Source organism: Acipenser ruthenus, chromosome 20 (assembly GCF_902713425.1).
Source record: "Acipenser ruthenus chromosome 20, fAciRut3.2 maternal haplotype, whole genome shotgun sequence".
NCBI classification, from domain to species: domain Eukaryota; kingdom Metazoa; phylum Chordata; class Actinopteri; order Acipenseriformes; family Acipenseridae; genus Acipenser; species Acipenser ruthenus.
This window is the reverse complement of record NC_081208.1, coordinates 4,210,331-4,235,328: the sequence shown is the minus strand read 5'-3', so window position 1 is coordinate 4,235,328 and position 24,998 is coordinate 4,210,331. Positions and strand designations below refer to the sequence as shown.

Sequence of the window (24,998 nt, the reverse complement as noted above, 5' to 3'; positions counted from 1 at the left end):
ACTCCCTCTTTTCAGGAATTTCAGGAATTTTTCATTACTTGGAGGATCATAGAGCTAAAGCAAAGCTGAATCAGCCCTTTATTTATTTAACATGCCTTTTTCCTTGTATTTGTTTGTATATCATTAAAAATAATGTTTGTTAAGATTACATGCAGCAATAACATAAGTAAACCTTTTACACAGAATACATGGGTCATACAGATCTCTGGTAGGAGACAGTATATACCCTGCAGTGCAATACACACGAGTTATACTACAACACTTAAAGAGGTTGTAGATTTCTACCCTCTAGGATAAAAGGCTGCTTTTAAAAATTTCAGGAGAAACCTGAATGGGCTTCGTACTTCCCTTAACTGTGTGTGCTTGCTCTCTACTATTCTCAAACAAACAAAATTGCTCAGGTGATACTTCACACAGAACTCTCTGTTCTTTGGATCTCTTTCAGCGGTATACCCGACACCATCTTTTTCTAGAGTACTTCCTATATTTGTTTTCTGCAAAAGAAAATCTTCATAAAAACATCTACATTTACTTTAAAAAATAAAAATAAATAAAACTCATGACAGAAAAAATACAAACGCAGCCAAAGAAACAATGTTAAATGGACTCAACATATTGTATATCGTTTGTATTTTACCCTCTTAAATGAAAGTTTCCATTACATGGCACACACTTTCCGTGGATTTTAACCCCACATTCACGCCATCTACTGGACAAGAAATACTACTGTATTTTCTGTTTGTTAATAGAGTATTTTACTACAGAGGTTAATGAATACATTATCCCTGCTTGTAATCTTCTCGGTATGTCAATAAAAATAAAATAAAAAAACATAACATTAAGAGCTTAAAATGAAGGACTTAATGAACGTGTCATTTTGGTTCTTCTTTTGCAACAGTATTCAAATCAAACTCTTCATTCATAAATCTGTTGAATTTTAACGGAACACGTTTTGTCAATAACAATATTCACTTGCACTTTACCGACTTCATTAATAATCCATTAGCAGAACTCAAAATATAACTTGGCAGCTCGTCTTCTAAAATAAAATCCGTTCCTTGTGCTTTCCGCAGACAAGTGTCAACAGCACAGAAAAAAAAAGAATTACAGCACACTGCTTAATACAAATAAAAACATTCAAGATTGACTACTGTGAGCGTTACAATAAAAGAGCCCATTTGTATTTCATCTGGCTCCACAAAAAGCTTAAATCTATAGTGTAAACAGCTGTTTAAATATGCTTCAATAAAGTCATTTAAAACAGCATTCCCATCAGTACAAATTATAGCCTATATTGTTCCACTTGGAGACTTGTATAAAAATGGCTACAGCATATCTGAAAATTAGGAATTTTTCTTTGTTTAAATATTATGATTTATTTTGTTTTCTGTGCCATTTGTAACCATCTACAGGTGAATGAACCTTTGTCTACAGATCACTTCACAGTTTGGTGCAGTCTCTCCCACACTTTGTCAGCATATTCAACCCTGACAAGGAGGACCGCCTTCTGCTTGGGTAATTAAATCCAGGGAATGTTATGAGAAAAGAACGCCAACTGTGGAAAACTATATTATAATGACATATCTGTTTGTGCTTGGCTAAATAAGATCCTTGGGAACGGAGGTGTGTAATAAACGTATCCTTTTTTTGCACTACACACCCTCATGCTGCCAGAAGCACTTTGGAGCTTGTGCCTAAAACGAAGGGAATTCCATCCTCTGTTTCCAGGGTTGTACTGGCATTATGTAACTGGTGACAGACAGTGTTTTTCACAGTGCAGGTTTGTTTCGATAGGCTCCCAAGTTCAGTGCTGCTCATTGTGGAATTAAACCATGCACATGATTATTCAATTTGTCTGTTAGTAGCATACACACTAGTTTTCGTCACACAAGATCCTACAAGCCTGTGTTTGCATATGCTGACATCCAGAGTCTCTACAGTTTAATGTCCAATAGATTGTAGCTTGCTAAAAACCGGAGGCTGAGCAGAGAACGCTAAACTTGATTCATTTGGCTGTTTCATATTTGGCAGTCTTCAGCCGTGATTCATGAATATTATAAAAAAATGTAAAGAAATCCTTCCCGCAGCTAACGTAAGAATAAAGGCAGGCTGAATGATTTAACATGAACGCTACAAAACAAATCTTTCCAAAGGCCAACAGCTGGTCAAATATATTCAAACTCTCACATCAACATTTGGCAAGGAAAGGCCTTTTGTCTATTACTGTACATGTGAAACGTCAGGGAAAAACAAGCACAGCTTGCAGGTAACATTTCAAACTTGCAGCTGCACTTAGATTGTGGGAGATATTGACATGTGTAGAAGACACCAGTGATGGAGGATTCTGTTAAGCAATGGGAAAGTGCTGACAGCAGGGATTCTGACTAAATATATTGTATTGACAGGGGAACGCTACAGGGAGACAGACAGCTAAACTATAATAATAGTCTGCATTTCTAGCTTTGATTGAAAACATAGTTATGCACGGTGGTTAGAGCATGTAGCCATAACCGTGTGTCTTCTCAAAAGACCAACATCTGCTTTAACTGTACTATCCTTCTCATGTTTTCATCTCAACTGCCACAGTAACTGTTTATTAAGTAACGTAGACACAGCACACAGTGCAAGTATTGTTCTAGATATCTGCATGTACATTCCTGTTAAAAAGGAAAACATTACATAGCGCATTGACAGTCTAAATGGCAGGGAGTACATGTTTTGGTACCTGTATTTTTGTGGCTAACTTGCTTGGGTAAACAATGCCTTATTGAGAGAATCTGCTGCTGTTAGTTCCAGCTTGTCCTCATTTGCTGGAAACACTGAAAAGCCCAGTCTTCAAGTTCAAATTTGAAGTTTCCTCTAAGTAGCTGGTGACTGATATGAAACAGCAAGAGCAACAAAGCTGTACATTTAAGGGCCCACTCACTGTGCTCAGTTTATTTCAGTGGGGTTTGGATCATTTCAAATATGAATGCTCCAAAGAACTAATTCCTCTACACAGTTCAGTTTCTGACAGGCAATGCTTTTGTTTATTTATTTTGAATTGCACACTTTAAACCAAACCCAAACACAAGTAGAACTGATTTAAAAAGTATGGTGATATATAGCTTCGAAATGGCATTTTAAAAAAGGGACCTTGCACATCCTCCACCTGCTTGTATAATATAAGCAGCTGGTGCACTGGAACTGTACAAATGTTAGACAATGGCCAATTAAATGAATTACGAACTCTAGACACGATCTCAAAGGATGGTTTATATAATATCTGAACTATATTCTTCAGTATACCCAAGCCATAAAATATCCATGCCCTTCAAAAAGGTGAATTGAATCAGTTGACAGCAGGATCTCACACCGTTTTAGTTTATTTAAACTACAGTACTTTACCTCTCAGTTCAGTTTGTTCTCAAAATACATTAATGTTTTAATGTCACTCTAACTTCACTCTAACTTCAAAACACAACAATGCAGCATGCACACAGATGTTTATATTTGAAATGGTAACATTGGATCGCCAACACCAGCTGCTCAATTCCTGTTACACTTGCTCTCTCAAAATAATTTTTTCTTTGATGATCGAACCACCACAGGCAGAAGGAAACTGGCAGGTCTGTCCTGACCATGCCATGAGATCGAAATCAGAACAAAAAGCATTGCTTTTTCCTTTGTTACATTGCACATGTATAGTCCGCTTGTGAAATCAAAGCAACGATCAATATTGAGTGAAGGTAATGTTTCTCCATTAAGAGGGGGAAAGTAAACAATAACAGCCCCCCCTTTTTTATTTGTTGGTTTGTTTAAAAATTGTATTTAACAATTAGGGCCATCTTGGATTTTTTTTTTTTTTTAAAAGATAATTGATTTTAAGTATAGCATACAAAAACAACAAGCGACAATCTTAATTATAAAAAAAACGTTTTTTATAAAGAATCTGGCAAAAGAGCAAATAGCACACTTAACAGTACTGCTAACAATCATACACAAATCCTTCAGTATTTTTTAATGAAGCACGTTTGCAATCATACAGTGCTTTATAGTCTTGACGAAACTTGCAATCAATTAGCCAAATCAGAAGGATGTTCCGACACACTTCTCTAGTAATTTCTTCATAACCTTCAAGTATCACGATTTAGTCAAAAGGTTTGCAGCCTGTTCTCATAATACCTCTTAGTAAAGCTTGTTCTACTGTCTAACCCTGGCTGCTCAATTTATACAGGAAACAGCAGGGTGGAAAATCTGCTCAAGATTTGCTAACAGGATTACCACCTAATGAGAACCACCATGTACAATATTTAGAAAGAAAAGCAGATATGTAGGGACTCTCTGAAGGGCGTTCCTAAGTTTCAACTGGTAATTCATCCCTAAAGCAGCAATAGGGGACTTCCCTTCACCTGCTCTCACTCATACTGGCAAACTAAAACGGTTAGCAACATCAATTTCAAAACTAGTATCTCTGCTTAGCAAGTGCATGTTTAATATGGATTCATGGGAATATTGCTAAAACTACAATAACCATTACAGATTCAACAAAGCACCTTCATTTTCTTTATAAATGGATAAGAAAGAGGTTAAGAACAGTTTAAAAAGTGTTTGGATTTTATGAAAGAAGATTGTAATAAAACAGAATCCCCAACACAAACTACTGTAAACATTTAAGGGTGTTAAATACTATATGAAAAGAATCCTGCAAGTCTCAGACTTGGGAGACAGGGGTTTACATAATAGAATCACATCTACATGAGAGGGAGCTGTGACAGAGAAGAGGGTTAGGAGAAAAGCATCTGTGGCTAATACAGCAGATAAGAGAAAAGGATCTCTTTCCTTCTGCTGCCTACACATTAACTAACCTTGACTGCATTCAATTCTGAGTGCTCCAGTACCGTCCTCCAATACCGTATTGAGCACTGAAACAGAGCTTCAAATTCTGAAGAGAAAAAAAAAATTAAATAAATAAATAAATAAATAAATAAATAGCAAAACTAGGAATATACAAAAAAAAACATGACTTAAAAGCTCTAGAACGTGCCCATTTTAATTTCATTTCTAAAATTAGTTGTACTGTTTTGGATTGTTCAATATGCATGTGACTGCTTCGCTCTATAAATAAAGAATTTAATACTAGGCAACACAATGAACTATTGTCAGCTTAAAATCTAAAAATATGCTGGAACTGAGATTTAAAGCTGGTCTTCATCATGAAACTAAAATCAGTGGTAGAACATTGAGGTGCTTTGTTGTGACATTTCCACAGGTCTAGTGATTGTGCTGAAAATACATTTTAAAGAGATATTTATACTGCCCTCTAGAGCATACTGGCAAACTGTTCAGAGCTACAGACCTCAGCAATCAAAACACTGACAGTTGAATGCCTTGTAGCATCAGTTCAATACTAATGCGCTGATTTAAAATTCATTTACAGACTGAAACGATTCAAAACCATTTAAAAACCTGTACTGCCAAAATGAAAAAATAAAACAGAAAAAAACATTTCAACCGTTCTTCTTACAACAAATACAAATCATAGGGGGAGATCACACAAGTTACTCCAATGTATTTGCGACAGCGTTTAAAAGTAGAAATGTATTGGAAAAACAGATTAATATGCATCAATAGACTTTAGCCGAATGCATCTTGTAAAATGACGAGACACAATTTAAGGCATTCAGGGTATACAGTATAACGATTCCCTTGTTAAGTGTGACCAGTACCTAAAAATGAATGAAAATGTAAAAATAACTAATGTCAAGTATTAAAGCATTTTTACAACATTTTACCACATTTATTTATTTTAAACTCACAATAAAATAAATTTATTCCTAAATATTCTCACAACCACAATATTTTTTCAAAACTTCTACATCTTCAAAATTCCAACACAGGATTACATATGTTATACAAGATATCCTATTCATCTGTAGGTTCATTAGGACGGAGAGTTACATTTCTCACAAAATTAAAGTTAAAAAGGTTGTAAGTCTACGGATCAGCTCAATGTATTAAACTATAGATGTTTCCCCCTCCCCCCCCCAAGCAGCACTTTTTGTAAAACATAGAAAAAAGGCTGCTAGTCTTGACTATCATATTGCAGTCTTCCACTAGTAATTAATAACCCGAAGCCATACATCTATTTTTAAACAGTTACATCTACCTATGAAAGGTAGATTATGACTGTGCTTGTTCTTTTTTTACACTGTATAGCAGAGCTGTCAAGCGGAAGTCTCTTAGCCAGACATGGCTCACTGAGCCCTGCAATACGGCTCTCTTGATTTGAGAGGTGAAATATCCCATTTAAGGCTGTTGATTTGAAAAGTTGTGTTTCGTAGACAGTGACAACTAACCCACCGTGACAACCAAAGCTAAACTGCAAGGCTCTCACCCAGCAGGCTCCCAAGGACTTTGCTGATGTCTGCAGGATTTACAAAGAAATCGACAACAATAATAAACATGCTTGGTGTCCTAGTTTATTACCAAAATGAATAAAAAAACTAGCACTTTGCAATTTACTGTAGTTTGCTCGATTCAGTGCACTCATAAATTGCTACAATTAAAATACTGTAAATTCATCCCTTCCTATATCAGTTTAATATTTAGGCATTTGTAAACTGCAAATATGCACACACCCCTATGCACAGGTACTGTAGCAGCAGGAAACTGAATGGGCTGTGTGGGATTTGTATTGCGGAACTGTGTTTCGGTTCAGTAAATATGATACATTAGTACAAATTAAATCTGCCTACTTTTGTAAAATCCTGCTTTGATTTCTATTGCTTAAAAAAAAATACTTTGCAAGAAGCATCTAAACAGAGACTGAGCCAGGAAACCGCTTCAGAAAAACAAAATCATATACTTGCTGTCTGTCAGATAAAACAAAACAATTACACATATAAAAGTAACTGCAGTTACTGCGTTGGCTTGATAAGTGAACTCAGCCAACTGAAGAATTGCTTTCTGTTGGATCCAACTGAATGTATTCTTGTTTGCTCAAAAGAATGTGTGAACTGTTAGCCATAATTGGAGTCACATTAAAAGGATATATTATTCAATGACTAATATAGGACAATACGTAGCCTTTGGCTTGACCTAAAGCAGAAATAATACAACCAAAAGTTGTATATTAAATTATATTTAACCGTTGCAATAAAAATAACTGGACTTTCAATGGCTCAAGAAGGACCCAATTTGACATCATGGTAATACAGTATAAGGTGACTGTATAATGCAGAGTGAACACAATGTTGCATTGTCCTCTTCCAGGAACATCAATTCCATTCTCGAGATGAAGCCGGATCTCTTTCAACCTAAAGTGAAAGAGCAGGCTTTGCTTCTACTTATCTTATCCTGCTCTCCACAGTAGGGTTATAACAGAGCATAAAAACAAGATCACAGCGTGTGCATTTGATACTGTAAACATGTTAGAGCTGCACCTACAGTACAGGTCCGCATTGTGTCAAGTAGCAGTTACACATATTATGGAATGTGATTAACAATCTTTTTCTATCTGCAGTGTTTACTGAGAGGATTGCATTGCGTTCTCATCGAATCAGCACTGCTGCCAACACTGATTACTAACAAGCTGCTATTCGTTTCCCTTAAGATAGCGGCATTACAAATATCACCTTACAAGCCACATGAATTAAGTTAACCTTAGCATCCAACAGTACTCTGCTCGAGAAAATAAAAAACATGCCAGTCGCTTATGATTTAAGTGCCTCAGGAGGCGGTAAGACATTAACAAAAGGCCATTCTCGAGATCATGTAAAAAACTTATCAGAATGTTGTTGGAGGAATGGCACGACTGCATAAACATTGTCAATTGATACTATAGTTAATACAAACAGTATTTTTCCACATTTTCAAAACACCGCAATTGCTTAGAATCAGCACATTTAATAGCATGTTACTATGTTTTGTCTGGTTCAAAATTACCACATTTAAAAAATATGCTCCCTTTAAGGCAGTTTACAAAACTCCAGCAGGTGTTGGGGGTAGTTCCAGCTCACCAGCCTCTCTTTGTAAATCTACTGTAGGATCATAATAAAGGGTTTGATTTTACTACAAACAATTAAAAAAAAGCTTACATGGTGTAGGAGAGTTAGCAATGTGCTACTGCAGTAAATATTAACCAAGAAATAAAACCCTTCTAATGGAGTGCTTTCAAGTTTTTGATAATTATTTATCAGTAGATAAAGGAGTTGGCTCTCCACACACATTCATTTTCAATGCGCATTCCAAAGATTAATGCAAAAATAGAAAGCATGCCATACTTACATTCAAATGATACAGTGTATTTTTTTAAAGCATAAGGAATGATGGAAGACAGGAGGTGGCAGAAATTGTAGAATTAACATAATGTAGGCCTAACTTCTACGATTTTTATTAAAAACAAAATTGCTGTTTTTTTCCCCCCTTTATATAGAATTTTCAAAAGAAACCACAACTCAAAATGACTCAAGTCTGAATATGAAATCGTCTATTTTATATGAAAAGATAGAACAGGGTAATGTACTAGTATGATATCTGCTTTATGTGAAAAAGATCTCCATTTGTATGGGTAATATTTAACATTGAGAAACACTATACACGATGAATAATGCACTGAATTTGTAACAAATTAGTTTGCAGCATGATGCTGTAGTCATGGCCATGCACAATGGGATGTCATCCAAACTAGAAAAAAAACCATCAAATGACACATGCTTGCAGCTCAAAAAAAAGATGGCACTAGGAAATATAATATACGAGCATAAGAGTAATTTGCCCCCAGGGCAACAAGATAAGGCCAACATTTGCCCTGTGTTACTGGTTTTGAAATATTCAGCTCCATCAAATGATTTACTAAATACTGTAGAAAGGGATTCACACCTTTAAAGATTGTTTAAATTCCCTCCTCAAGGGGATTATTTGGTAATTGTATTCAATGTATATTCTAATACAAGAGACCACCCCAAGTACTGTAGAAGCGAATCAGCATGTGACAGAATTCACCATGCGTAGTTTATAAAGCCTAAAGCAGTGAGCTGTAACAGTAGTTGACTACAAAATGGGCTGAAGCGCAGAATGTTTACATGGGCATGATTGAGAGTGCCCAAATTGTCAGAGCATCTGTATCCCAGACTGCAAATGCAACCAGAAGACAATAAATCAAGAACCTTCGTCAACGAAAGGCAACTACTCAGAAGATAACTACTGATCCATCTCTGTGCTGTCGGAAGAGACCGATAGACTGCAGAGTATTGCAACATCTGAAAGGAGGCAATCAATATGCACAATAACCCAGACACTCAATACAGGGAATGAGCAAGCTGTACTGACCAGTATCTAGGCTGGAAGGACTTTCCCCAGGTATCGAGGTTGAAATCACTTACTAATAAAGAAGCCACACCCTGTAAGGACTCATGAGTTTTGCTGGTCTATCATCAGAACTAGTTCAAGCCTGTTGTATTACAGACACAATACCATTATTAGAAGTCTATTTTCATTGCCAAGTTCACAAGCTAGCACAGCTGATTGCTCTGTACTTGTACTCTGAGCAACACAACGATTGCTGATTCGCTATTTACAAAAAACACAATTCTCTCATTTCCCTTTCTGAAATGCACAGGGCTCACTTACAGATTAATTTTTATAACATCTGGACAGTGTATCAGAGAAGAAAAATACCAGAACTCCCCAATTAAAACTAAACTAAAACAGTGTACTGAAGATCTACAAAACAAGTTTGTGAACCCAACCTGTGTTGTTATCAATAACAAGCAGATCTGTAGTTATGCTGTAAACTAATTTCAAAGCCCAATTTGGTACACAGCTAGCAAAAGTTTACAAATGAGACGTTCACTTAATTATAAAGGATATACCACATCCTGATTAAGTATAATTGGACAGTAAGCAGGCATGCATGCATGCAGCCTATGTATACTCCCAGTGCTACGTCAAGCAAATCAAATCGATCCAACTTCTCCCTGAAACAAACGGGAACAATCAAAACCCAGCTCTTACAGTTAAAGCATGCGCTCTGAGCCCAAGGCAACCCTCCTGACAGTTTTAAATTCCAACTGTATCGTGTCCTTTTCTCCAGTGATCTCTAGTATTTGAAAGACATCAGCGCTTCCCTGTACTGACTGCCGACACCTAATCTCTTCTTCTCCTAAGAGAGTTCTCAATTGAAGCCGAGCAAGAACATAGCCTGGATCAGACAACACACTGCTTCCTCCGGTTAGCAGTCAGGCTATCAGTGCTGTGTTACAATAAGGGGCGGAACTTTAATTAAAGGTGGGGGGGAAGGTTAAAAAGGAACATGCACTTTATAAACAGGTAAACCGTGACCTATTGGAAAGCCTCACATAAAAAAAAGAGAATTATTTTAAGATATTGAAATGTAGAGCAACAGAATACTATAGTTACCGTGTATAGTGTAAGAGCGAGCTATTGATCTGACCCAGTTATGCTACAATTGATAATGCCTGTACACCAAACGCATGTTCGATACACTGCATGTGAAATTAGGGCTTTAGACACTACATTTTAAATTCTTACAGCTTAATTCATCAGTGCTCCCATACTAATGTTAGTTTTATTTCAAAGTTAATGGGATTTTGGCTTAAAACACAACAGCCGACTTCCAGAGCTCAGAGTGCGTATGATGAAATCAAAAGGTAGTTGGCAATATTCTCAGTTAAGCTTGAAATTTGATTTGATATACAGTGCATGAATATTTTATGAAACGCAAACAAACAAACGTTTGATTTTGAGAAAAACGACTGTGATAAATTCTAAATTTTAAAATCAAAACAAACAACTCAGCAAATTACCTTTTGTTGGAAGAATCTTAACAGGAACGCCAAACACTCCATGGTAATGAACATCTGTATGGCGTTTAGGTAACAATAAATACATCTTATTAGCATTCATTTGAATATTTTAGTATAATTTCTAGTACATGACAACTTGACCATACCAGCTTGTCATAAGAAATACATTTTAATTTTAGCTGCAGGGTTTGTTTTTTTCCCCCCATTTGTTCACAAAGACTGAAAGGTAACAGTCTGATAGTTTTAGCCTTTCCCCCCCGCCATGCATTTTATAAAAATAATCAATACAAGCCTGCAGCTCCAGCTATTTAAATAGTGGGTGTCAAATTCCATTTCGGTAGGCAGGAACACCAGAACTGCCTACTTGCTTCCTCCTTTGTGTATAATACTGTATATAAAAAACAAGAATCTTAAAAACCCTAAATTCATATACTGTAGGTGCAGCAATTCCTTTTTTAGAATCAGCAGAATATACCCTTTATTTTAAAGCGATTCTGTCTACAGCAGGGTTGGCTCAGTGTTACTCCATATCAGCTGGCTGTCTGCAAGCCTGCCACAGTAACCATCTCCAATGTATAGTTTTAATAAAATACAATAAAAAAGGGAAAGCATGTGTTTGTGCAATGGGTCCAATGTCAGTCCTGCTGCAAATTCACAGATACTGCACTCCCACTCCTTGTGTCAAGTGCTTTGAGCTGACTACAACATAAACACAGATGTTGTGCACGAAAGTCTAGGACAGTGTTTTATCTCCTATGACAGCTCAGGCAATGTAGGAATCAAATATACAGTACAGGAAGCAAGTATTTCTTTTAACAAACTGTCAGGGAAAGATAGTATAAAAAGAACTGCTTGCAAGCGGAGGACATATTGATGGGTACCGAATCCTTCAAGCATTAGCCAGCATTATGCAGCTCACGGGAGCTTAGGGATTGGTATTATTGCAGCTACCAGTATCCGTCAAAGCCAATTACTCTTGGGAATTCCGAGGGCGTGGAGCACTGGGCTTCACGTACACTTTCTGTAGCCGTCCAAGGCTGTAACACTAGATCTTTGGTTATCTGTCAAAGCCAATTATTTAAATGTTTTCCTAATGCCAGGATAAACCTGATCAGTGTGTAATAAAGCTATTTTACCAAATCGTACATTAACAAAAACATCATCATAACAACCGTAGCGCAGGCACTGGCACGTCTTATTGCCTTTCGGCTCAGCAATGCAGTTACCAAATTTGCCAAATCGGATTTATCGAAATTGCCTTTTAGTAGACATTTCCAAAGGTAAAAAGCTTGAGAGAAATATTTGGGACATACAATAGAGACAGCAACAATAGCCCTGGTTTGGAAAGAAACCTTTTGCACTCACTGTATGTGCTACAATAACAATACAAAAAGTGCTGCAGGCTTGAGAGAGGCTTGAAACATACCATGTTTGAAAAAGCCTTATATGGAGGTGAAATATAATATACAATGTAATAAATACTATGTGGTGATTATTTCTGCAAAAATGGCAGATTACAGTTTCAGACTGTGATCGTGAAAGAATAATCTTGTAGAATTACTCATGTCATTCAATAGGGCTGCTGGTTGAGCTGAAATGTGGTAATCTTCGGTTTTGTAAGACCGTGTTCCTGCCCCCAATACATAAGCAGGCACAATCTTCATTAATTTAACACACTCATTATGCAGGCTAATATTCATAATAGTGAAAGACACATTTACAAAGACATAAAAAGGACTTGTAACGGCATAACAAAGAGACTGGGGACTCAAATAAAATGGCTTTGCAAACATAGAAGCACCATTTTAATATATTCTTAGTAAAAACAGCTGATTGAAAGAGCTACAGAAAAGCCTGTTAAATGGCCATTTTTATTCCTCATGTCAACCTCTGTTCTTTATCCATTAGGAGAATTATGTACGCATCTTGTTTTAATACCTTAATATAGCTAAATGAATGTGGATCAATACTATTTGAATTTTTGGAAGGTCTGTTTATGAAATGCAATCATCCTTCATTAAAAATGCAAGCTGCGTTTCAGTGCGAGGATAGCGTAAATGATTCATGGTTTGATATCTCTCCCGTATAATCTCCTCCTCATGGGAGCCTCCATTGGACGCTTCGTCACACTACTCAAGCTGCTAGTATTAAAACACGCTTCCCTGTGATAAGGAGAAACACAGACAGCACCAAAAAGAGAAAAGAACACTCACTAAAATCATACTTCTTACCCTTAACAGTTTAACAGCTAGCAGAATGCATTCTCTCAAGCCCATGTCAAATTAAAGCTGCATAATGAAGGCAGATCTGTCACGCTCTGACACTACAGGTGTAAGTTAAAACAATGTGCTAATTGACGGGATCAAAACCTAGACAATTTAGCGTAAACCGAAAAGAACTGCATTCCAATTGCCCATTACATTTTGGAATATGGGTCACATTGTACGCCAAATTTTATAACCCTTTAAATATAATTTTACACGTTGCGTTTGTTTTACTGACTCCTTTCTGGAACATTTTTGAAATATTCCAAATGCTTTTCCTCCCTCCCATAAGGATATCCAGTTCCAGCTTGCCATACAGTATATACTGTGTACAGAAAGATTTTTTTTTTTTTACATAGTAATGAATAGTGATTTGTGTTAAAGGTCACACTTTAAAGAAATAAAATCAGAGAGGTCAAATATCATTACCTTGTGTAAGCAAATAGTCATGTACAATATTCAGGGGGTCTGCAGTAGCATTATCCTACATTTGACATATAATTGTCGTCATTAATTCTTTTGAAGCAGGTTCATGGCCACCAATGATCCTGATTGTAGGGAAATAGTACTTTACATCTCAAATCCAGCCATAATGATCAAACCACTTCCTCTGCTTTTACTGCATTCATTAATATTAAATGGCACTTTCTTTTTTTAAATGTCTTGATAATGATACTATTGCAGCAGTGTGGAGTAGTGGTTAGGGCTCTGGACTCTTGACCGGAGGGTTGTGGGTTCAATCCCCAGTGGGGGACACTGCTGTTGTACCCTTGAGCAAGGTACTTTACCTAGATTGCTCCAGTAAAAACCCAACTGTATAAATGGGTAATTGTATGTAAAAAATGTGATATCTTGTAACAATTGTAAGTCGCCCTGGATAAGGGCGTCTGCTAAGAAATAAATAATAATAATAATAATAATTGCAACAAAGTATGCTTGTTCAACAACAACAACAACAACAACAACAACAACAACAAAAAAGCAGTCTAAATTGTCATTTTTATATAAACAATTTAAAAAAAAATAAAAAAATCAGCAGATGTAATAAAATTCCCTAATCTATTCAGCTTCAGAGTTGCCTCTTTACAGAATAAAAAAATAAAAATCACATTCAATATTCTCTCATTACTTTGAGTAATGAATATTTTTTCTGACACCTAATCAAGATGAAGATGTATATTTTGCACAGATAAATCTTTGCCTGTTTGCCATGTTAATATAAAAATAAATGAGACAGGGGAAAAGAACTTGGCTGCAACACCATACAGTATATCAGCACCTTTTAGACTACCCTCTGTTCTTGTAGGAATACGTCTGCTCCAGGCATCAATATATGACAGAGTTATCTCTCTTTAGCATTGACAGAACTGACAGAATATTTTACTGTACAGTTTTGCAGTGTGTTTGTGATCATTCGCCCCTATTTCCCACCAGATTCATTACAACAGCATTACCAAGTCAAATCAGGTAATTCTGCAGTGCGAACTGAAACACACTGCACATCTATTTAACCAGGGTTAATTCAGAGAGGAATTCTCTTTCAAACTGAGGGTCTCTGAGGCCATTCAAACGCAAAGCGAAGAATAGATTTGCTTTAAAGACCATGTTTTTTTTAAAATATTTTCTTCTTATGGATTTTGTTCTTACTTTAAAGTCTAATTTCATTCTTTCATGTTCTTTATTTTTTTTTTTTTATCACTGAGGTCTGCTGTTACAACAATAGCTTTTATGCTTTCATGTGTCAGGGTGAATTAAACCACAGCTGTCATGTTTTCAATTTATCACTTGTCGGTTCAGACAGTACATCTTGCTTTATTTTCTTCCCCCTCACTTTGCAATGAGCATATCCACTTCATATCCACTATCATTTGCTTTTGATCACCCTGATCTAAAATACAATCATTCAAAAAGGTTTATGGGCTTATTTAAACAGAGATGTGCATGCCCCGTATCTACTTCACTGTAGAAAGTGAAGGAGGCAGAATTTCAGATTTTATGGCTTAAATGTATACAGCTATCTATATAAGGCAAGAAAATCCATATTATGCAAAATAATACAACTGTTCACAAATAAACAGTATAACAAATGAAAGGTGGGAAAAAGTGTAAAAAAATGCAATGATAGATGAAATAAAACATTTACAGTAATACAAGTCATTGTCTATTACCATTCTCTTTACATACATACATGACTGCAACTGAAGTATCAATTTCTTGCATAAATATTTGTTAATTATAACCAAATAAAGACATGCTTTCAAACCAAGGTCAAGCCTAGTAAAACAACCCCAGTAGTCACTGGGCACCCTCAGCCATTACATACTTCTAGCCACACACCCAACCACAAGCTTGTTAAATTATGTACAAATTAATTGCAACTGTCAGTCAGTGGGGGTTTAAGTGTCTCATTTTACATTAAGACAGGAAAACTCTAATAGTCTGTTTCAAGCAGGCCAAATCCTTGAGGAGGGTTATTTATTATTACTATTAAGGAATGTAAGAACAATCTGTGTATTTAATACAGTGCTTTCTCATTGTTACACAATTCAATAATGCACAGCACACTGGCAGTACTGTTTAGGGATCTTCACTAAGTCACTGCGCTCAGTAATTTTGGGCATTCAATCAGACAGCAAAAGTACTAAGAGAGCACAGAATTTTACTTGTATATGTTAATCTAATTTTCATTATATATATATATATATATATATATATATATATATATATATATATATATATATATATATATATATATATATATATATATATATATATATATATATAAACACATACACACTGTATTTATACACACACACACACACACACCTTTTGCATGAATACCCGACCAAGGTCAAAACAATAACTATGCCCCGAATCCCACTGACAAAAGGTTCTCAGCTCAGGATGACTGATCTGTATGAAAAGGCAGTGTATAAAACATGATGTCCTGAAGTACAGGCTGGTGCAAGGAGGCCTGGGAGGCAGAGAGGGAGAGTAAGTGCAAACAGTAATCTACATACAGCAGGCTGTTGGGTACAGACTAGCTGGGCTAGACCTTTTGGTGTTTTCATGTTACTGTACAGTACTCGGTTTACAGTTGAACACACCCACTAATCACCAGCCTTAAAAAAGAACACAAAACTTTTTGTTTTATAATAGCAGTTTGTAAAGTGCAGAGAAACCATAAATCACAGTCCCTTCCAGTTGCACTTCTGTACAGAATGCTTCTATTTTGAAGTGCAGGGGAGTTAACATAGGTGTGTTTAAGCTAAATTTCAATAAAGCTTTTAAAAATGTACCTCCTGTATACAATTTCTGGTCACAGGCTATTTTCATCCATAACTGTAAAACACCCAATGGTAAGATATGTACTGTAGTAATATTAAAAGAAACAAGTAAAATGATTTGGGAAATGTTTAGTCTTTTTTAATTTCTAATTTCACTAAACCAGACTGCGTGTCAATAGATTTAACCTCTAGGAGTGTCTAAATAAATAAACCCAAAGGCATCCTTTCAGAACTCCGGTCCTGCCAGTGCCACTACCTCTTCATTGCAACTTCCATTTCAAAATATAAAGAAACACAATACTAGGGCTTTCGGAGGTCCCAGAATGTAAGGAATAATACTTGTCCTCATCTGAAGAGGCTACTGGAAAATAGTACTTTAATGTGCTTAGCCAGGCCATTTCCCAAAGCAATGTTAATTACATTTGTTTATTAAAAAATCAATTCTTAGCACATTCATTCTCAAATAACACATTATTTATTTTACGCGTCTGTAATGCCTGACACTGGTAGTAAGTGATTGCTATTTATGATGAAATTACAGTATGCAGGGCTAAAGAAAAATAACCAAATAGCCATTTCACACGGGACAGAGCTATCAATAACAGCATACTGAACAAGAAGGCCTGTCAGATACATCAGACTCTGGGGGTGAGGATAAAATAATTAAAATATAAAATAAAACAAAAAACCTTGAAATGACAGCAGGGTTTTAAAGAAAGAATATACAACCCAGAAAGGTCTATACAAAACCTAATCTCAAATCAATAGAAAGCACTATGCTACCAAGATTACACTGTGAATTAGAAGCACACCACTTTACATTAGACTTTGATAGCCATCATAAAGGTTATCCATTCTCATAAATGATTTAATGCATCAAACTGGTACAGTAGAAGCATCCAGGCCTATATAATGATTTGTATTAGTTACAGTAGCTGCATTTTTAGAGAACAAAATAGAAAAAAAACAGGGAGCTTTTTTTTATTTGACACAGCCCCCAATACAAACAAAATATATTTATGTGGCAATAAAATCTCCCCAGTGAACAGTAAATATGAATCCATGGGTTCATAAGGTTCTACAGTTCTGAAATATATAAAAACTATTTTAATTCTGCATTGGGCACTGCAGCTTTTAAACTAATTTATACTCCCTAAAGAAACTCTGTAGATCTACAAAAAAAAATTGAGTTTATCTATGATTAATGAGTGCTCTCAGTGTGGTCTTGTTAAAAGGTTAGTATTTTAAAATGAAATACAATACCTAGAAAGTTAAGGACAATTTACTAAAGCAATTTCCAAAGCATTTGTCGCAATCAATTTCACAACACCGCTTGCTCTAAAGAGGTTACCACGTCTCCTGGTTTAAGATGGATATCAGCAGTGATTTTCCCCAATTGCAGGTCAAATTTACTAATGTGAAAAAGTCACACCACTGAAAGAAATAGGCTATTTCAAATCTAACAACTCAGCTTTCTAATTTTTCTTCAACAGTACACCGGAGTTATTTAGAATTAGTTCTATTACACGAAGACATTAAGGTTCTGCATGTTTAGATTAACAGTAATCTTCCTGTTTTCTTCCCACATAAATAATTGTAACAAACACAAATTGACATAAATAATACATTACAAAATTCAGTCCAACATTGAGCAATATTTCAGTTTTAACCAGTCACCTCCAGGGTCCTTGGGATCCTCAGCCTGACATTTCTTCTGTTGATGAATTCAGCTCCTTGGCACAATGTCATCAACGCCACAGACTCAGCTCCGTTCCAACCAGGCCTTGTCCATCTGCCCTTTTTGGATCAGAAATAAGGTTTGGCAACTCGTTAAAATATTAAAGCGTTTTTCTACAAATCAGTTCCCATAAAAAATAAAAATAAAACAAAAGAATAGAAAAAGACTTTAATAATGGTGCAATAATAAAATCACCACCGCCGTTTAAGAGCCGTGGTGTGTAACACAAATATAAAAGGCATGTCAAAGTTATTCACAATTACATTTAAAAATACAGTCCTTGAGAGAGGAAAATGTGTACACTCCCTTTTTAAAGGGGATGTGCATTAATCAGCACAGTGTAACGTATGACTCAGTCTCAACATCTATTGTACTGTTTAAACACGGATCAGAAATAATGCTTGAAATGTTAATGTTTGCTGAACCTATTGCTCGTCAGTGTGAATAAACTGAGCAAATGCTTCAACCATTTTCAAGTGAGTAAAGCCTTCCATTTTGCTGCACACTGTTGAAAAACCTAGCTCTAATATATATATATATATATATATATATTATATATTACATGCTTGGGTAAACTTTGTAAACTGCAATTGCATTTCCATCAAAGGCTACAGACACTACAGAAAGCATAACCAATTAAAGTGGATTCAAATCAGCACTCAAAACAGAAACCTGAGATTGCTTAGCTTCTAAAATGTCTTTAATTAGAGGAACAGCTCTCTCTTTATAGAGCACTGGCTGGGTTATGGTTTTACATACAATGATAAATAAAAGTACTTCAAATTTACAGTCAATTGGAGGGAAATACACTTGCTGTTGTAAACTCCAAGGATCATCTTGTGTGATTCCTGCCAGAGAAATATATTTATGATGAATTGACCTTCGTTCAGGGCATCATTATTTTGAAGCCCATTTTTCAACCCAGGTTAATCTGCAGTCATACAGTAAACCCTAAAGCCTCTATTAATACAAGCCTAAAGCCTATTAATACAAGCCTCCAGTCGTCTTCTTTGCAAGGGTGGAGAACAATACAGTGCTTTTCACAACCACTCCTTACATCCACACTAGCATTGGCAAAATTAGTCATAATTAAACAGAACAAGGGCATGCAAGGACAACATATGAAAAGTGTACTGTTGCAATCTTTCTCTGCAATGCAATGTCATCCTATTAATGTTCAGAATTATCCAAAAAAGCTCAAATAGAGGACAAAGAAATGGATATTACCTTCCAAATATGTGGAAGTACAACTTCCATTTGATCTGAAAGCACAGGGCTTTAACATACAAACTGCTGTGCCTTGTTCACCAAACGTACCACTGACGGTTCATTTGTGTTTTGGAAACGGGGCATCAAGTTCAGATGAAAGGAGATAAGAATCTCGGTGCTGTGCTACTGTGGTGTTCTTGCAGTGAAATACAGTACAGTAAAACATGTGTGTGAAACAAACTGTAACCTTTACTTAAAGAGTCTGTTTAGAAGAGCCCCTATAGTCCCAAAGACTAGCATTGGCAAAATTAGTCATAATTAAACTGGGCTTCAAAATAATGATGCCCTGAACGAAGGTCAATTCATCATAAATATATTTCTCTGGCAGGAATCACACAAGATGATCCTTGGAGTTTACAACGGCAGGTGTATTTCCCACATATTTGGAAGGTAATATCCATTTCTTTGTCCTCTATTTGAGCTTTTTTGGATAATTCTGAACATTAATAGGATGACATTGCATTGCAGAGAAAGATTGCAACAGTACACTTTTCATATGTTGTCCTTGCATGCCCTTGTTCTGTTTAATTATGCCAGCAATGGTACAGGTTGAGTCAGGTCACAAACTGAAACACTTCCTCTGGGAGCAACACAGATGTAAAAACCAGCTATAATTATATATATATATATATATATATATATATATATATATATATATATATAGAGACACACACACACACACACACACACACACACACACACACACAAACACATACATTTCCCAGTCCACACAAATTTAGAAGTATTAATTTAGTGGATGTTCTTTGTCTGGTACAGAACCAATCAATCAACTAACAACAAAACATTGGCTTTAGATGAATACGCCATCCTAATGTTTAAAATATGGTACAGTAACTAGATACAACAGGCACTCTCAGTATTAAAAGGTTGGTACAAAAATGTCACAAATCAAGTTGGAAGTAGTACTTGGGGCAAAAGGTTGTGCAATATTAAAGGAGTCATAAAAACAGCTTACAGCAACCGCAGAAGAGATGTAATAAAGCACTGGGATGTGTTTTGGATTTGATGTACACCGCTCTGTTATCTTAGTCATGAATCAACTCAGACCTGCATAGTTGTGCTCCAACCAGCTCTTTCCTTTGAAACCAAGGGAATGTGAGTTATGATTGTTAAAATCACAGTTACAGTTCTGTTTTTCAGATAGTTTCCCTTTCCTTTACTCAAAAAACATTTGCTGTTCTTGATGGTGAAATAATTCCCCTCCCTTACGCTATTTCTCCATGGGCAAACTATTTTAGTAGTGCAATTAAAGCAGGCATACGGTTAGAACAAAACATCAGCTTGTTAATAGTTTTCATAACAACCAAAATAATCCCATGGCACTTCAGTTTCCCAGCATCTGCTTTTGTTTTGCTTTAAAATTACAAATGTTCTCTTCCAATCCCACAAGTTGACTCCCAAGCATGATTTCTTCTGATCTCAACTGACATCCTGTAGCAATCTAGTAAAATTCTTCAGTTAATTTGAAAGCACTGCTGGCACACATCTCTCACCATCCTTTATAAGTATGTCAGGACATGCGTTATACTAAAAGAACCAGTCAATGACCAATAAACACAAGCGCTTCTGGAAAGAAGATTTGAACGCACACGTGCATTATATTCTGTGCACTTTACACAGGATGTTATAAAATGTTAGCCTTCATAGGGCAGTAGACAGCTTCCCCACATGGCTACAGTAACTCTACCCTGAAAAGAGCTCCAATGCTTGACTACAGATCAGCCCTTTTCATTACATCCAAGCCTCCAGACAGTTATAATTGTAAAACAAGACCAGATTCTGTTCAACACTCCAGAGGTCAATATGGCCTTTAAAAAGAGATCAGGAAGATTCAGTCCGAGAGTCCAAAACAACATTCAGTTTTTTTTTTTTCAACCAAGTCTTCATTTATTCATGGAGTTCTAATGCACAGCACTTAAAAACACAAATTATAATGCACGCCTGTCAGGCAATAGGTTTTTAAATAAATACGTTCAAAGGGCTTGTTTGGAGCAAAAACAGACTGTAGCCTTAGGTTATCTCTGCAAATTAACTACAAACATGACTTGCCTAATTTATTTCTTATACATCTGAATGCATCATGAAATTGACACTACCAGACTGTTGGTGGCTAATTGCTCAGATGAACTACCAAACGCAGTAGAAGGCTATGCTGTGCAAAATACAGTGTTACTTTTACTTTGCCCTATTGAACAAACTTTGATTTTATTTAATTAATTATTTTGATTTTGAAATGTGCTACAGAGTATCTGGTGAGGATTTTACTGTTCTGGGGAGAAACTATATGACAAGAGCCCTCTAGCACCAACTAGTGGCTGTTCATCAGCATTCCATGCAACTTCCTCTGTGGCTACAGCAGCTCCTCCTTTTAGCTGCTAATGAGGGGCAGAGGTCAACAGCACATACTGTATACATACAGATTTGTGAATGTGAGTAGGTTTTGTGTATAGAAAACAAACACAGCAGAAATCTTTGATGGAGTGAGCAGTCAAAGAATATCATTACAGCAGGTAAGGTTACAGAAAACATTTTTTCTGATTGTACAAGACCATACAATAGCATTATCATCCCACAGTTTACATGCGATCATCATGACACAGCTGTTAGTTATAATGTCACATGATAAGTAGGCAACTGACCTCCACAGGCCCAATTCATCTAGTACACCGTGCGTGCTCTATTATTTGGTTCAGACTTACTTCAATTCTTACAATTTGTCTTAATTAAAATGAATGAAACAAGAGAGTTCTCTTTTCCTTTTTTATTTACACGAGGTATATAATTCTCTCCTGTCTTCACTGTACATGCAACTACTGTATATAACTAATTGAATTACTGCAGTAGAATAAACGACTAGACTGGAACGGTCGTCTACAGATCCGGTCTCTGCTTCCCATTGTTGGAGCTTGCAGTTAATAAACATTGCCATTTGACGATCTTTCAATATCCCAATTTCCTGGTGTTTCTCTCTCTCTTTGAACTCTATACATAAATTAGGCTGTCCTTAACACAGCAACAATAAGCAAATATTGATTTGTCCAACTACTGGTAATGTAGAAACATGTGTACCAGTTATTGTGAATAAAAACAAAAGATATTGACCAACCAACTTGTCACATTTTCCAGGGTTTTGAATGTTGAAGAACCGTGTGCTCCCTATTACCACGATTACATTTTAAATAAATGACACCCCTCAATTTCATGTCCCTTCCATTCAAGTTACCTTCTTAAAAGCCTTGGCTGTTGATTGCAGCTATGACACCGCCTCAGCATGCACACCACAGATCCAAAACTAGTAAATATGTTGCAAAATTTATTTTTTTAAATAAGTTTGTTTTTCCAGAAAACATTGGCAAATACAGTATGAGCTAAACTAACCACTCACACCTCCTCGATTAGTGGTTAAGTTTCTGTTTGTTTCAAATGATAGATCATGCAGGTTCAACGCAGTTTCCCCAAACAGTTATTAAAGCCTATTATTTACCTTTAGGAAAGCCAATCTTCGACAATGTCAACCTTGTCTAGAAAATCATTTTCACAGTACAATAAACTATTACAATTTCATGTACATACAATATGCCGCAGCAAAGACAGAACCACCAGCGTTTCATGATTTATTAAAAGGTAAACAGATGCTTACTCAAATTATAAGAGAGTTGTTTGTAAAGCACATAGGAACTGATGTCTCAGCACACAGAAGGTGCTATTACATGCATTACTACAGTAGCACCAACCATAAAGCAGAACAATGAAAGCTATTGAAGCACAGAAAAACTTGTTAATGGATTACGATGACAGCATCAAGCCACCTACTGCATACATTATTCCAGCTGCAACATATTTCATACTAGAAAGGTCTGTTTGAATGCAATAATAGTGCAAGCAGAAAGATCACACACACACACCTTGTAATTCTTTAAGTGTACAATTAAACATGTGCTTTAGTATCCTACTTTCTAAATCAGCTACTACAGCCAATGATTTCGCCTCTCAAGTTTGCAGGAGTTGATGGATAGTGTGTAAAACCGATTTCCAAACCTTGTGCTCAGCGGTATTGCACTAACAGTGGGAATCCCCTAAGTGCCAAAGAATGAGTTGAAAAATGTATTTAAATAAGAACTAGCCTACGTTATTGGCTCAAAAGACAGACCAGATTGGCTTTGGGGTTAAAGCATCAACATTCATAGCTTTAAAGGTTCCTATATATCTACGTTAAGAAAACAGCATTAATAAAACAAGGTATTGGTTTGCATGAACTGTGCTTGGAATCTTTGAGAAAGCACATGTTAACAGCAGGTGGTTATTTTCAATGCATTCAGTGCATGTAGCAAATAACACAATGCATTCTACCCAAAGAGACGCAACAAAGTACTTAGAAATTAAGTAAAACACCTGCTGTTAGTCATAGCCTGATTTGTGCTGTAGACTTTTCAGTGGGTGTACTTTAGAATTAATGGTTACTAAAATGCCAAAGCCAATCATCATGTTAATTCTGCATTGCTAGTGCACACAGGATTTCTTTACATGAATTAAAAAACAATTACAGGTTATTTATTACACCTTTTCACGTTTAGTTGTCAAATTTCAGTAGTGCCAAACCGTACCCCTGCATTACTTTAACTTGATAAACAGTCCAAGCAAATATCAGACCCACTTCAGCCTGTCATAAAATCAAAGTGAATTTCCACACTAAAGATTCTAGGGACATCCCAAATTCCATCTGTTATAAATCTGTGAGAAGACAAACGCATTATTACACAAAATAATCACTCAAACCCTGGCACTTTATGTTAATTTCCAAGTAACAATTCTAAGAGGCTACCAGCAAGATTATTATTATTATTATTATTATTATTATTATTATTATTATTATAGTAGGCCTACATATTCTGCTTATTAAACCAGCAAGTTTAAAAAAAAAAATTAAATTCTCAAAGTCTATAGTAAAACCTAATGTACTTTTGCAAGCGTATCTTGCTCTTTTATGAAATACAATGTTAAAATGAATACGATAATATCCCAAAGCACGAACAATACACACCACATATTAAGCATCTCTTATGCAAATAACACAAACCACAATGTCAACCGCGATTAAGCATGTGAGTGAGGTGAAAGGGAGTGCAAGTAGCCACTCACACAGCAAGACATAATGCACAAACATTTAATGTTTGACTCGTGAGATGCATTTACCGCACTCCTTTCGAATTCACAACACCTTTCTCATATTTCAATTGGAAGAAAATCTGTTCACGTCTTAGCAATGTGTTTACGGTGGAGAACAATGAACGACTGGTCTCTGTGTGATCTAACAATGGTCATTAACACATTAATAGTATCTTGCTCATCAGGACGGTTCTACAAAGACAGACCAATTAAAAGTGTCAGTTTATAGATAGATCTTAATTTCATATTTTATTATATTGGAGAGGTAAAGTAAAACAAGTGTCCACTAGACTTTTTGTTTGTTGTTGTTTCCGACTGGCCGACAATGTGCTATAGTAGAAAGGTAGGACGTAAATTATTATAATTCTGAATAACTGGAGGCTGTAAAAATTGTTAACTAAAACAGCAAATATGCCTAATATCACGCTAGCATCACGACACAAAC

General features: G+C 36.0%; 1 protein-coding gene across 8 annotated transcripts in view; it reads right to left on the bottom strand.

Annotated features, from left to right (window-relative positions):
- LOC117962678 (arginine-glutamic acid dipeptide repeats protein-like) overlaps window positions 1–24,998 on the bottom strand; it is a 131,193-nt gene that overhangs the window by 105,399 nt on the left and 796 nt on the right. For 3 of the 8 annotated variants that reach the window (XM_058993220.1, XM_058993211.1, XM_058993214.1), the window contains exons 2-3: window positions 18,037–18,156; window positions 4,848–4,924 (exon numbers count right to left, since the gene is read on the bottom strand). The exons of 1 other annotated variant lie outside the window; for it this stretch is intronic. The gene's annotated coding sequence lies outside the window, so the exon portion shown is untranslated. Of the gene's footprint in view, window positions 1–4,847; window positions 4,925–18,036; window positions 18,157–24,580; window positions 24,641–24,998 lie in introns of those variants that run through there. 4 more of the 8 variants (XM_058993215.1, XM_058993213.1, XM_058993217.1 and 1 more) reach the window with 4 other exon arrangements.